This window comes from Salmo trutta, chromosome 2 (genome assembly GCF_901001165.1).
Source record: "Salmo trutta chromosome 2, fSalTru1.1, whole genome shotgun sequence".
In the NCBI taxonomy this organism is placed as follows: Eukaryota; Metazoa; Chordata; class Actinopteri; order Salmoniformes; family Salmonidae; genus Salmo; species Salmo trutta.
Window position 1 is genome coordinate 14,723,435 of NC_042958.1, and position 12,471 is coordinate 14,735,905.

Below are 12,471 nucleotides of genomic sequence, written 5' to 3' on the forward strand. Positions count from 1 at the left end.
AGCTCAGGTGATGAGGTTGGAAATATTGATTTCTAAGCAAGCAGAGGAAATCTCATCACTGAATCTCTCGCTCCGTACTCAAGACCTCTATCTGCAAACCATGACAGATAAGTTTGAGACCGAAAGGAGCAGGTGTGACACTCACGTGTCCAAAATCAGTACTCTAAGCGCTCAAGTGGACTCTGCAATGCAGCAGAATTCCACCCTTAGGTACCATCTGGAGGAAATCCAGAATGGTCACGCTCTACAGCGCGACTTCCCATCCAAGCAACCGGAGCCCTGTACTCACAGGAGTGAAGACAATAGGTTTCAGACCTTGCCTCCCTCATGTGTCCCTCAGTCTTCTCCTCTTTGCCCTTCGGTACTGAGTAATATGGCGCCTCTTGGCCAACAACAACAAGGCTTGGCTTCCTCTCTTGACCTTTCGGCCCCAATCTCTCCACAGGATGAAGCCAACCCTCTCCGCCCGCTTGGCGCGGAATACCTTGACAAACTCGTCAAGAATTTCCCCACCTTTGACCCCGTTCCAGGTCAGCCAAACGATACTGAGACGTTCCTAGCTGACATAGAGGACGCGTTGGATGGCTACCCGAACGCTACGGGTTCTGACAGGGTTTACCTGTTGAAGCGAACGTCAAATAGACACGTGACAAGGTTCATTCGTCTACAACAGCAACACGTGCTAAACGACTACACTAAACTTGCCACAGCTTTGAAATTAGAATTCAGTGGTTCTGCGACTCGCAAACACGATAGCTCACTGGCTAACACCGTCAAACAAGCTCGGAACGAACACCCACAAGCTTACTATCATAGGCTTCGTTCAGCTTACTTTGGCCTACTCACAGAAACAGGAATGGAAGAGCTTTTACCATTCAAACAAATGTTTCTGTCGAACATGTATCCCACCTTCATTACCTACTTGGGCCCTGCCGCCCACGTTGGCTTGCCTATCTTACAACTCAGAGAGCTTGCAAGCACAGCTTTTGAGGCATCAAAAGTTCACAACGCTAAGAGCCCTGACCACTCGGTTTTGAAGTTTAACCAGGAGCACTCACTCCAGTTAGAGGGTGCATTATCAGGTATTGGAGCGTCGACAGATGACGCACAACAACAGTTTCTACCACGAAACCACGATTCCAATAACCTCCGCGGTCGAAATAACTGTAAAGTACGTAGCCATCAACATGACTACCGCTACAATCGACCCGTTCGCTACGTTCCTGCACCCAACCCACAAAAAGTGTCAGAGCACAAGGGTAACAAAGGGTTGAAGGACGATCGAAACATAGACCAATGTTCTCCAGAAGTCCCACTACGGGAAGAACTTAAGCGAGAACAATTTGAGAAAAGGGTAAAAGATAAGTCACAAGGACTAGACGGGGAATTACCGGACACCAGGTCCGCAGGAATTAACACCCATAGCAAGGACGTTAAAGTTCAAATTTCTCCCGCTCTCATTCAAGACCCTATCCAGGGCCCGCTTGATCAAGAAACAAGCCCCCGGGCTTTGTCTATAGACTCTGATACAAAAGTTGCGAAGATAAAGGTCAAACGCTTCGTTAAAGCCAAGCCCACTCAAAATCGGAAAAGTCAATCTGCTTCCATCTTGAACAGACATGGCACATCACGTCGTTGCGAACGACCACTCCACTTTGTGGGGAATATGTCCACTAACCACGAATCTAAACGGCCATACCTGGAAACAGTCCTGGAGGACTGCTTAGCTTGTCATGCGCTAATTGATTCGGGTGCGACAATATCACTCATCTCTCAAACATTGTTTGATGATCTCAAAAGGGCTTTGAAGCCAACTAAACGTTGGTTAAAAGTGGAACGATGCGACACTAAACTTCGAGGGGTTACTCAGACTACCTCGCCTCTCACATTGAGAGTCATGCTGAAACTACACTTCCAGGACGTATCGCTCGTTCACCCTGTGTATGTTACCAGCCTCGAAACTGTAACCCTCCTACTTGGAGCAGACTTGATGGATCGGTTACTCCCATTGATGGATTGGAAAACCAACCAGGTATGGTCACAGGCCACAGTGCCTTCTCCACTGACCACACTGTCTTCCCCTAACGCTAGCTGCAACGCAGTCCTTCACGAGGGGTATCTGTCGAAAGCACCCCTTGGGAAAAAGACGTTTAGAAACCTCTTGGTGCAGAATCCGATCCAAGGAGATATTACGATATCTCGACACATTCCATCAGCCAACCTGATTGACCATTCTTTTCATGATTTCGAGCCAGCTGCCTCTGTGTATAAGCAACTTCCCTCCTCCTTGCAGTCGTGCAATACGATAGTTGATATGAACTTCTCTTGCCCTTTGGACACTTCCGCAAGCACTGCGGCCGTCTCAGCAAGTAAAACATTGATGCACAGAGTATACTCTGCTTCCGATGATACACCTTCCGCTTTGTTCGGGACTGTCACCCCTTACAATGACACTAATGGCGTCAGTCCAGCAACTGACCCGATGACCCCCACTGGTGAAACACTTTGCGATATCACAGACCGATATCCTCGTCTCAGTTCGCAGGTAATGAAGAGGTTGCCACACGCGGACGCGGTGGGGACTGACATGCCTCGACAGCCACTGAGCGTTTTGAAGCACAAACACCAGGAGATTTGGTTGAAAGGTTACAGCCATTCTCATAACAACGCGGCCGCTGAAAACTCGTACGTAGGGTCCGATCTTCTTGTTTGCGCATCGGACACCAACACCACCCGCTGGTGGGGGGGTCCCGAGGCACAAAGGGGGGGAATAGTAGCCCAGACCCATGATGAGCCTCATCGAGGCCGGTGGGGGGGTCAAGACTACGACCAACACCGTACGAGGCCGCCAGAGCATAAATCAAATCTAGTTGTAAACTCTCCTATGAGAACAGTGAGGAGCAGACAGACCCCTAGACGGGGATTATCTTAGAACACATCTAAGATAGTAATGAGGTGTACCACACTGGTCGTAAAGGAAGTCCAGTGGACTTGTCCACCTCCAAAACAAATGGCATCAATAATCATTCTTTGCCATGTGTAGGTTCAACTACAATACAACTAGTAAAATGCTCCAATCATGTGTTCCGGTAGATAATATTTCAGAATAAATCGGTAGGATAACTGGTCCCCTTGAGTACCAGTACCAATACTAGCAACAGTCAGTCCAGCTACAATCAGTAAGAAGGTTAGAGATTTAACCAATCAAATTACCATTGACAACAGCGACATAGGAGTCACTCAGAGTGCAACACGTGGAGGGGAATCTCCAGTGCACTCTTCCAATGGTTAACACACATGTCACTAATAAATAGGACCCTCCATTCAGGAGGAAAATTATTAGAAGTCATGAACCATGATCACACCACGTATGACTGGTCCAATACTTAAAGAGTACTTCCGTCGTGAGGTTAGCTCCTCCGTGGATAACATAGCTATGAAATAGACTTCATACCTAACGCCACTACAATAGTGGAAGACACCGTGACTTGTAGAAAACTACTACAGACTCCCTTGACACCAATTCTGACCTCCAGGCATTGACCTGAAAATTACCTGACTACGTCAGACTCATTCTGAACAAGTTGTAATCTGCCCGGATACTTGGTTTTCTTCCCTTGACATGCGCGCTTGTGTAAGCAGAAGCGCACATGCACAACGGAACATCCAATTAGGATTTATGCTAGGACCACTTAAGGGCCCAAGCAATATACCAGCCTTAGTAAAGTTGAACATTTACTTCTAGGCCTTTGACTCTACAGCACTCACCAGTTTTCTTCCCAGAAGTCCGTAGGTCATACCTGTAGACTGCCCAAAACTAGTGCATTATAGCTGTAGACTTATCATATAGTTATCAACTTAGGATAGCGCCTAATCAACACACCAAGTAGGAAAACCCTAGATATGGCATTAGAGACAATGCCATGATAATCATTTTGCCAGAACATTGGACGTATATAGAATACAGTCCAATTAGATGATTTTTTTTTTTTGTGTGAGAACTATATTTTGTATATTTTTGTTTTGTTTATGCTTTCATTCCTTTTCGGTTCAGTTCCTTTGACACATAGGAAGTGATAGAGCCATAAACAAAGTCCCCATACAACCATCACTTAGTGCCACAACGCCGCTCATTGGGGAATGAATGTAATCATATATATTTCATGAGTGTGTGTGCGTTGTTAACATCTGCCTAAGTTACTGCCCAGATCTTCCAGTCTGGACGACGGGTCCGGAACGGCGACCCCAAATCCGGACACCCACAACCTATCCTTGTGGCGGCATGCCCGCTGTCAGAGAGACTACCAAGGTAAACCACCAGAGGGGGGGACCGCAACGGCGATCAACAACCAGGACATCCCCTGGCCCTCCCTGGGGTACTTTACAGCTTCCAGGGAACCTACCAAGGTACGCCACTAGAGGAGACCGCATCGGCGATCACCAACCGGACCTCAACTGCCCATCCTTGTGGTGGACGGCTCCGCTTTCAGAGAGCCTACCAAGTTCAACCACCAGAGAGGACTGCAACGATGATCTACCAATGGGACATCACGTGGTCATGATTTTATGTTGATTTGTAACTTGCAGGATAAACAAGATCCAAACCACCAGGGGGGGTATGTCATGACGTTGGCCTCTTTGGGTACAGGAAGGACAGTTGACCCCCTCCCCTTTGTACCATCACCCAACCTACCTTCCCCCCCAACCCAGGGTTGTAAAAATTCCAAGAGGAGAATCTACTACAACATGTTTCATAGAGAGACAAAGGAAATTCTTCCAACTCATAGAATTGGAGAACCTAGCGACATGTGTGTTCTGGAGAAGATATGGAAGATTGATGAAGACTCCAGCTACGAACTGATCCGCTTGGTACAATTTTGTGATACTCAGAAGAGACAATATAGCCATATTACCCTAAAACGGTCTACAGGATAGCCTCAGCGATGAGACTGAATCCACATGGGTGTATACAATGTATTATTAAGGATAAAGCTATTTGTAATACATTGAGATGCTATGTACTGATGTTAATGTGATAGAATTATATTTCTGTAACCAAGTCTAGCTCAGTCATAGGCACGCCCCCAGGGACACATACAGGACCAGGCGTCATTTGACAAGCCTGTTCTCTGGGTACTATAAAAGACCCCCTGATTTACATTTCTACAGACCAGGCCTACACTCCATTGCGAGTTGGCTCATAGGTTTGACCATCCAAGTACTCTACTGAAAGTGAACTATACCACGTGGTTAACTTTTACTATCGAGACCGACAGAATAAGAACAAGTCTTTGATATTAATTATTAGTCTGCAGCTAAGTAAATTATATCATCGAACGCGAAGACCAACCACATCCATTCTATGACGACATTCATGAATGTCGCTCTGACAGATCCATTCTAACCGAGAGAGAGAGAGAACGCTGACAAACTCTCCATCAGAACAAAACTCTCCAACAAGAATCCCGACGACACATGAGCGTAAATATATATTGATATTGCAATTGTTCCCGAATGAGTGAGCCTTCAATTGTCAATTGTTAATATTAATGAACTCTGTGTAACTTCTCAGCTTACCGTTTTATGACCCATTGTCTAACAGACCAGCCATGCTTGTTAGCCAGTAGGGCACATTCCCCTACCAATCCTGTGTGACGATAATTACTGTTTGTATGTTTTCTGTTAATTACTTAGTGTAGTAAATAAATGATTTTAAGACAATTGATGTATGGATGATTTTAGTAAAGACTGGGTTCGTGCAGATAACCAAGAATTACAACTTTCATGATGAGACTGAAACAACATACGGGTTAAGATTGACTGCTATCGATGTAAAATATTACTAAGTATTTTAAGAGTTTATTCAGAGGATAACAGCTCTATAAACGTTCTTCTGTGGTGCCCCGACTTTCTAGTTAATTACATTTACATGATTAGCTTAATCAGGTAATATCAATTACAGAGAAATAATTTTATAAGTTAGCATGTCATATCACTTAATCCGGCATAGCCAAAGACACGACAGAAGTCAAGTGAGACAACGTTCTAGCCATCCTTGTGTTTTCCCACCAGTTATCTTTCATTGTGTTAGCCAAGGCCAGTGTGCATCCTTGTTGATATTTAAGTACAAATTTCATATCTTTCAGGTGTTTATGTCTGAAAATGCACTGTGACATTGTCAAATGTATGATTATTGTAGTTTCTACTGCTAGCTATTGTGAGCTGGCTAGCTCTGTAATGCTTGTCTTATCATTTCGGACATTTAAAACCTGTTGAGGCCAGGGGGCAGGATCTTATCCCGGTATTGGGATTCATTGTCATGTGACCATGGCGGGGAATTCAAAACTGCAAGAGTAATCATTTCAAATACTCAAATAATGAACTATTTTCCTCCATTTGAAAGATACACATCTCCTAAATCTAACCACGCTGTCCGATTTTCAAAGAGGCTTTACGGAGAATGCATAAAGTTAGGTTATGTTAGGAGAGTACATTGACAATAGCTGTGTGTAATGTTTAGCCAATTCAAAGAAGGGCATCAACAGACATAAAACTAGCTAGAATTATGCACTTACCTTTGACAATCTGCATCAGATGACACTCATAGGACATTATGTTATACAATACATGCATTCTTAGTTCCATCAAGTTCATATTTATATCCAAAAACAGCATTTACAGTCGCGGTGAAATTCAGAATTTTTTTCGGCTCGAATGCTCCCAGTGAATCCAGCATTACAAATCACGGAATTACTATTCGAAAACATTGGTAAATTATAATATTGTCATTCAAAGAATAATATATTATCATCTCGTAATTGCTACCGAATGGCCAGATCTCAAAATAACTTTACTGGGAAATCACATTTTGCAATAAATGGGGTACTATGCTAAGAACAATAAGCTAAGCTAAGCTAAGCTATACAGTTAGCATCATCTAATATCGATAATAACATCGTAAATATCCCCTTACCTTTGATTATCTCCATCAGAAGGCGCTGCTAGGAATCCCAGGTCCAGAACAAATGTGGTTTCTTTTGACAAAGTTCATAATTTATGTCCAAATAACACCAAGTAGTTAGCGTTCAGTAGGCTGGGTGGGGGGTGTAAAGTCACGCCGAAAAGCTAAAAAAAACCTAGTAAATAATCTATTTATGTTCGTTCAAACATGTCAAACGTTGTTTAGCATTAATCTTTTGGTCCATTTTTTACGTGAAACATCAGTAAACATCAGTAATATTTTCACACAACCTATCAAGTGTCTTAGATAAACGATTATGACAAACACACTCTTCTCAGATTTATGCGCAGGCGCAAAAAATGAAGTGATGACGTGTCAACTTCCAAGCATTCTAATTCGGTCTGTATTCATCACAGATGCTTCAAACAACTTTATAAAGATCGTTGACATCTAGTGGAAGCCGTAGGAGTTGCGAACTGAATCCTTTCTCACTATGGTATCTATAAAACAATGACACTAAATAGTACAGTCACAAAATGCACATTTCTTTTAAATCTATTTTTCACAGGTTTTTGCCTGCAATATGAGTTTTGTTATACTTACAGACACCATTCAAACTGTTTTAGAAAATTCAGAGTGTTTTCTATCCAAACCTGAACAATAATATGCATATTCTAGCTTCTGAGTTGGTGTAGGAGGCAGTTAAAAATGGGCACATATTTTTTCCAAAATTCTCAATACTGCCCCGTAGCCCAAACAGGTTAATTCAGTATTTGTTTAGGATAATGTCCCCCGGTGCGTCGTTTATATGCCCTGTAATTGTATATGTGTATGCTACATCATAATTGTTTTTATTTTATTTTACCTTTGTTTAACCAGGTAGGCAAGTTGAAACCAAGTTCTAATTTACAACTGCGACCTGGCCAAGATAAAGTAAAGCAGTTTGACACATACAACAACAGAGTTACACATGGAGTAAAACAAACATACAGTCAATAATACAGTACAAAAACAAGTCTATATACAATGTGAGCAAATGAGGTGAGATAAGGGAGGTAAAGGCAATAAAAAGGCCATGGTGGCGAAGTAAATACAATATAGCAAATAAAAACACTGGAATTGTAGATTTGCAGTAGGTGAATGTGCAAAGTAGAAAGTAGAAATACTGGGGTGCAAGGGAGCAAAATAAATAAATACAGTAGGGGATGAGGTAATGTAATGGAAATTCTATGATTAAAGGTTTGACTAAATGATTTCACCCTGAAAATGTATAACCGAGTGATTATAAGATGAATGTACTAATGTGTGTGTATAGGAAAAGTTTAAGCTTAATGATTTAGCAATGTAAGCAAGACATTCAAGGAAAAGGGGAACTGTTAACAGACAGCAGACAACTTGTGACTACTGTGAAACTGATAAACCGGAAGGTCTCCCTACCCAGGGAGGGGAGAAACCTTTAGGCTTGCAGTAGATTATGTAACATGGGGCAGGATATGATAAGCAATGTATGTGATGGAGAAGACTTGTAAATAAGCATTGACAGTGTTAAAGAAGAGAAGGGGTATGACATATGGTATGACCAAATGTTAGGTATAAAAGGCTGTGTACATTGTATGATATGGAGAGCTCTCCGAATAAAGAACTAACCTTTTGCAGACTTCTTGGACTTTGTCAAATTCTTCTATTAACCAGGGCCTTACAACCCCCGGGGAATTGGTCAAAGCATATAGTGAGTTTTGAGTTAATAACATTGGAATGAAAATTCTCGTGACAACTTGGTCCTTCGAGCCGGATCTCAATACCTGCCTCTGTCGTCCCAAGGAACTGCTGAAAACCATGCACGGGCGGATCCAGGATCCGTAAGACAAAGACCTGACCTCTGAATTGAGGGTTTATTTCAGGCCAGTGGTGAACTGGTACAGAGGTGGTGACGAGATCCAACCTACATTGAATTCTCAGCTGCAAGAACAAGGTCAGTAGTCTTTATTCATGGATTTTGGGGGTAACAGAACCAAATTGTGAAGTGTTTGAATTGGCAACCATTGATTTGGCATGACAACAGGAACAGAAACCACATTTGATATTGACGGTAATGGGAAAGAAAATAAAATGTCTTTGTGACACAGGAGCATGCCATACAGCGATCTGTGCTGCTGATAAACCTGAGGGAGTAAGAATAGATGGGGAAAAGATTATAGTTCGCTCAGCTTCAGGACATCAATTCATGGAAAGGTTCTCCTCACCAATCAATTTAAAACATGAGCAGTCTGGAGGGGAGGCAACCGTCCCTGTCTTGATATCCAAATTGTGCTCTGTGAACCTGCTGGGACGTGATGTAATGACCAAATTAAATGTAGCCGTCACTCCCATTGAACGGGGAATGATGGCATACATTGTTCAAGATAACATGGTAGTTTGTGGGGATGGGAAACCGTGCTATTGGTATAGTCAAGATCTGTTAAGGGGGGAGTAACGGATATTCCTAAAACCTTGATGGAACTTGCGGATGATGTAGTACCAGGCCTCACTAAGATGCCCCCCGATGACTTACACTGTACTCTCTGGTATAATAGACACCCAGGCCCCGATCCAGTCTATGAGGAAGCATTACTTAAAACCACAGAGAGAATTATAGGACTAAAGTGGTTTCACTATGACAGTACACACGCCGCAGTGGAAGTAGAGCTACAGCCTCAGACACAAAGACTGTTCAGGGAAAGGTGTGGCCCCCATGTCTCTCTTGCGAAAGAACCTTCAGAAGGGTGGGAGGACATGGGTCAGTGGATATCTAAGGGAAAGAGAATCACAGACTGGGTAGACATGATGAGTGGAGATCAGCATAGTCCATCAACCGATAGATATCGTAGGAAGCTAAATTGGAGAGCAAATAGTGTTCCTGGGGTACATCTGAGTGAATGTGGGAAGTACTAAGGAGAGGCATACCTGTTAACCTGTTAGGGTATAAGGGGCAGTATTTTCACGGCTGGATAAAAAAATGTACCCGATTTAATCTGGTTACTAATCCTACCCAGTAACTACAATATGCATATACTTATTATATATGGATAGAAAACACCCTAAAGTTTCAAAAACTGTTTGAATGGTGTCTGTGAGTATAACAGAACTCATTTGGCAGGCAAAACCCTGAGACAGATTCTGACAGGAAGTGGATACCTGATGTGTTGAATTGACTTTAAGCCTATACCATTGAAAAACAAAGGGGGTGAGGAATGTTTTGGCACTTCCTATTGCTTCCACAAGATGTACCCAGCCTTTACAAAGTGTTTTGAGTCTTCTACAGTGAGATCTGACCGAATAAGAGCCTTGGAACTGTGATGGCCTATTAGACACCTTGCGCGCGAGTTGATGGTGGGTACTCTCATTCCGAAACGTTTTAAAAGAGAACCCAATGGTCCGCCTTGAATTTTATTCATGTTCTGGTTAAAAAAGGCCCTAATGATTTATGCGATACAACGTTTGACATGTTTGAACGAACGTAAATATATTTTTTCCGTTCGTGAAGTGAAGTGAAGTCCGGCTGGCTTAGATCATGTGCTAACAACACGGAGGTTTTTGGACATAAATGATGAGCTTTTTTGAACAAAACTACATTCGTTATGGACCTGGGATTCTTTGGAAGTGACATCTGATGAAGAGAATCAAAGGTAATGGATTATTTACGTAGTATTTTCGATTTTAGATCTCTCCAACATGGCGGTTAGTCTGTATCGCAATGCGTATTTTTCTGGGCGCAGTGCTCAGATTATTGCAAAGTGTGATTTCCCAGTAAGGTTAATTTTAAATCTGGCAAGTCCATTGCGTTCAAGAGATGTAAATCTATAATTCTTTGAATGACAATATAATATTTTACCAATGTTTTCTAATATTAATTAATTATTTTGTTGTCATGACTTGACTGCCGGTATTGGAGGGAAACGATTTCCTGAACATCAACGCCATAGTAAAACGCTGTTTTTAGATATAAATATGAACTTGATAGAACTAAAAATGCATGCATTGTCTAACATAATGTCCTAGGAGTGTCATCTGATGGAGATTGTAAAAGGTTAGTGCATAATTTTAGCTGATTTTATGGTTTTGGTGACGCCTGTCTTTGAATCGACAATACATTACACACAGCTATTGTCAATGTACTCTCCTAACATAACCTAACTTTATGCTTTCCCCGTAAAACCTTTTTGAAATCGGACAACGTGGTTAGATTAAGGAGATGTTTATCTTTCAAAGGCTGTAAGTTAGTTGTATGTTTGAGAAACTTGAAATGCACCTGCTGTTGATAGGGTGCGCCACGGGTGGCACGCTAACGTCCCACATAGCCCCAAGAAGTTTTAACAGAAGAACAGGAATTAGAATTACAAATAGTCCCTGAGCACTTATAGTCACAAGGTCCAGCAGATGTAGGATTAATTAAAGGGGTAATTCCAATACAGGTAGTGCCAAAATCTAATCATGGACCATACCAGAAGTAAAATTTAATGAAGCCCGAGGTTATAAAAGGTATTACTCCCATATTTGAGGAATTGGTAGAAGGGGGAGTATTCAGAGAAGGAGATGAAGCATAGTGCAATTCTCCAAATTTTTTGGTAAAGAAAGCAGCGCCGAGTAATGACTGGAGGATGTTATATCTACTCGGTTACTATAAGAGGTGATTTAGAGTGTAATACCTGGATCGTTATGTTACCAGATTTTGGTTAATGTATTTTTATTTTAGTACAAGTAGTATATCCTGATAGCCAAGGTTGGTTTGGCTTTACCTTTTAAGGGAGGGAATGGATATATTCTAGGGTATTATATGATTTTTTTAAAAGTAATTAGGAGTAATTTAGGAAGATTTGACCCTCCAGAGGAGAGCCACATTTTAATATATGAAGATGACATATTGGTGACGAATCCCTCCCATGGGGGCTGTAAAGCGGACACTCTAGCTCTGTTAGTGTTCTTAGCAGAACAAGGTCATAAAGTTAATAAGAGGAAGTTACAGCTCTGGCAGGAACAGGTCATTTATTTAAGACACACCATAAGACAGGAAGGGAGAACACTTAATTCCACCAGAAAGACATTCTAGAAGCACCTAAACCACTCAATAAGAAACAGATGAGTTTTCTTGGAATGATTAACTATTGTTGTGCGTGGATACCCCACTTTGCATTACATACAGGGAAGCTCAGTGAGTTGATATATGGTAAAGCTATGGCAGCAAAAGATAAGATCAAGTGGACAGATGAGGCTGAAAACCAGTTTGTAAACATTAAAAAGTTATTAACATCTAGCTCTGTACTGGCGTTTCCCAGATATGATCGCCCCTTTACACAGACAGTAGACTGTAGGGAGGGGTTCATAACGTCAGTACCAACCCAGAGACTCGGGGGAAAAAATAGGCCTATTGCTTACTATTCCTCCCGATTAGATGAAGTAGCCCAAGCCATGCCACCGTGTTTGCAGTCTGTGGTAGCAGCAGCTCAGGCAGTGGAGGACTCGGCTTCTGTGGT

At 42.2% G+C, this 12,471-nt stretch overlaps 1 long non-coding RNA gene across 1 annotated transcript in view; it reads left to right on the forward strand.

The window, feature by feature from the left end:
- LOC115151528 (uncharacterized) overlaps positions 1-9,061 on the forward strand; it is a 28,909-nt gene extending 19,848 nt beyond the window's left edge. Inside the window, exon 3 of the long non-coding RNA XR_003867318.1 lies at positions 8,783-9,061. This is a non-coding gene — a long non-coding RNA (uncharacterized LOC115151528). The remainder of the gene's footprint in view (positions 1-8,782) is intronic.
- The last annotated feature ends 3,410 nt before the right edge of the window (positions 9,062-12,471 follow it).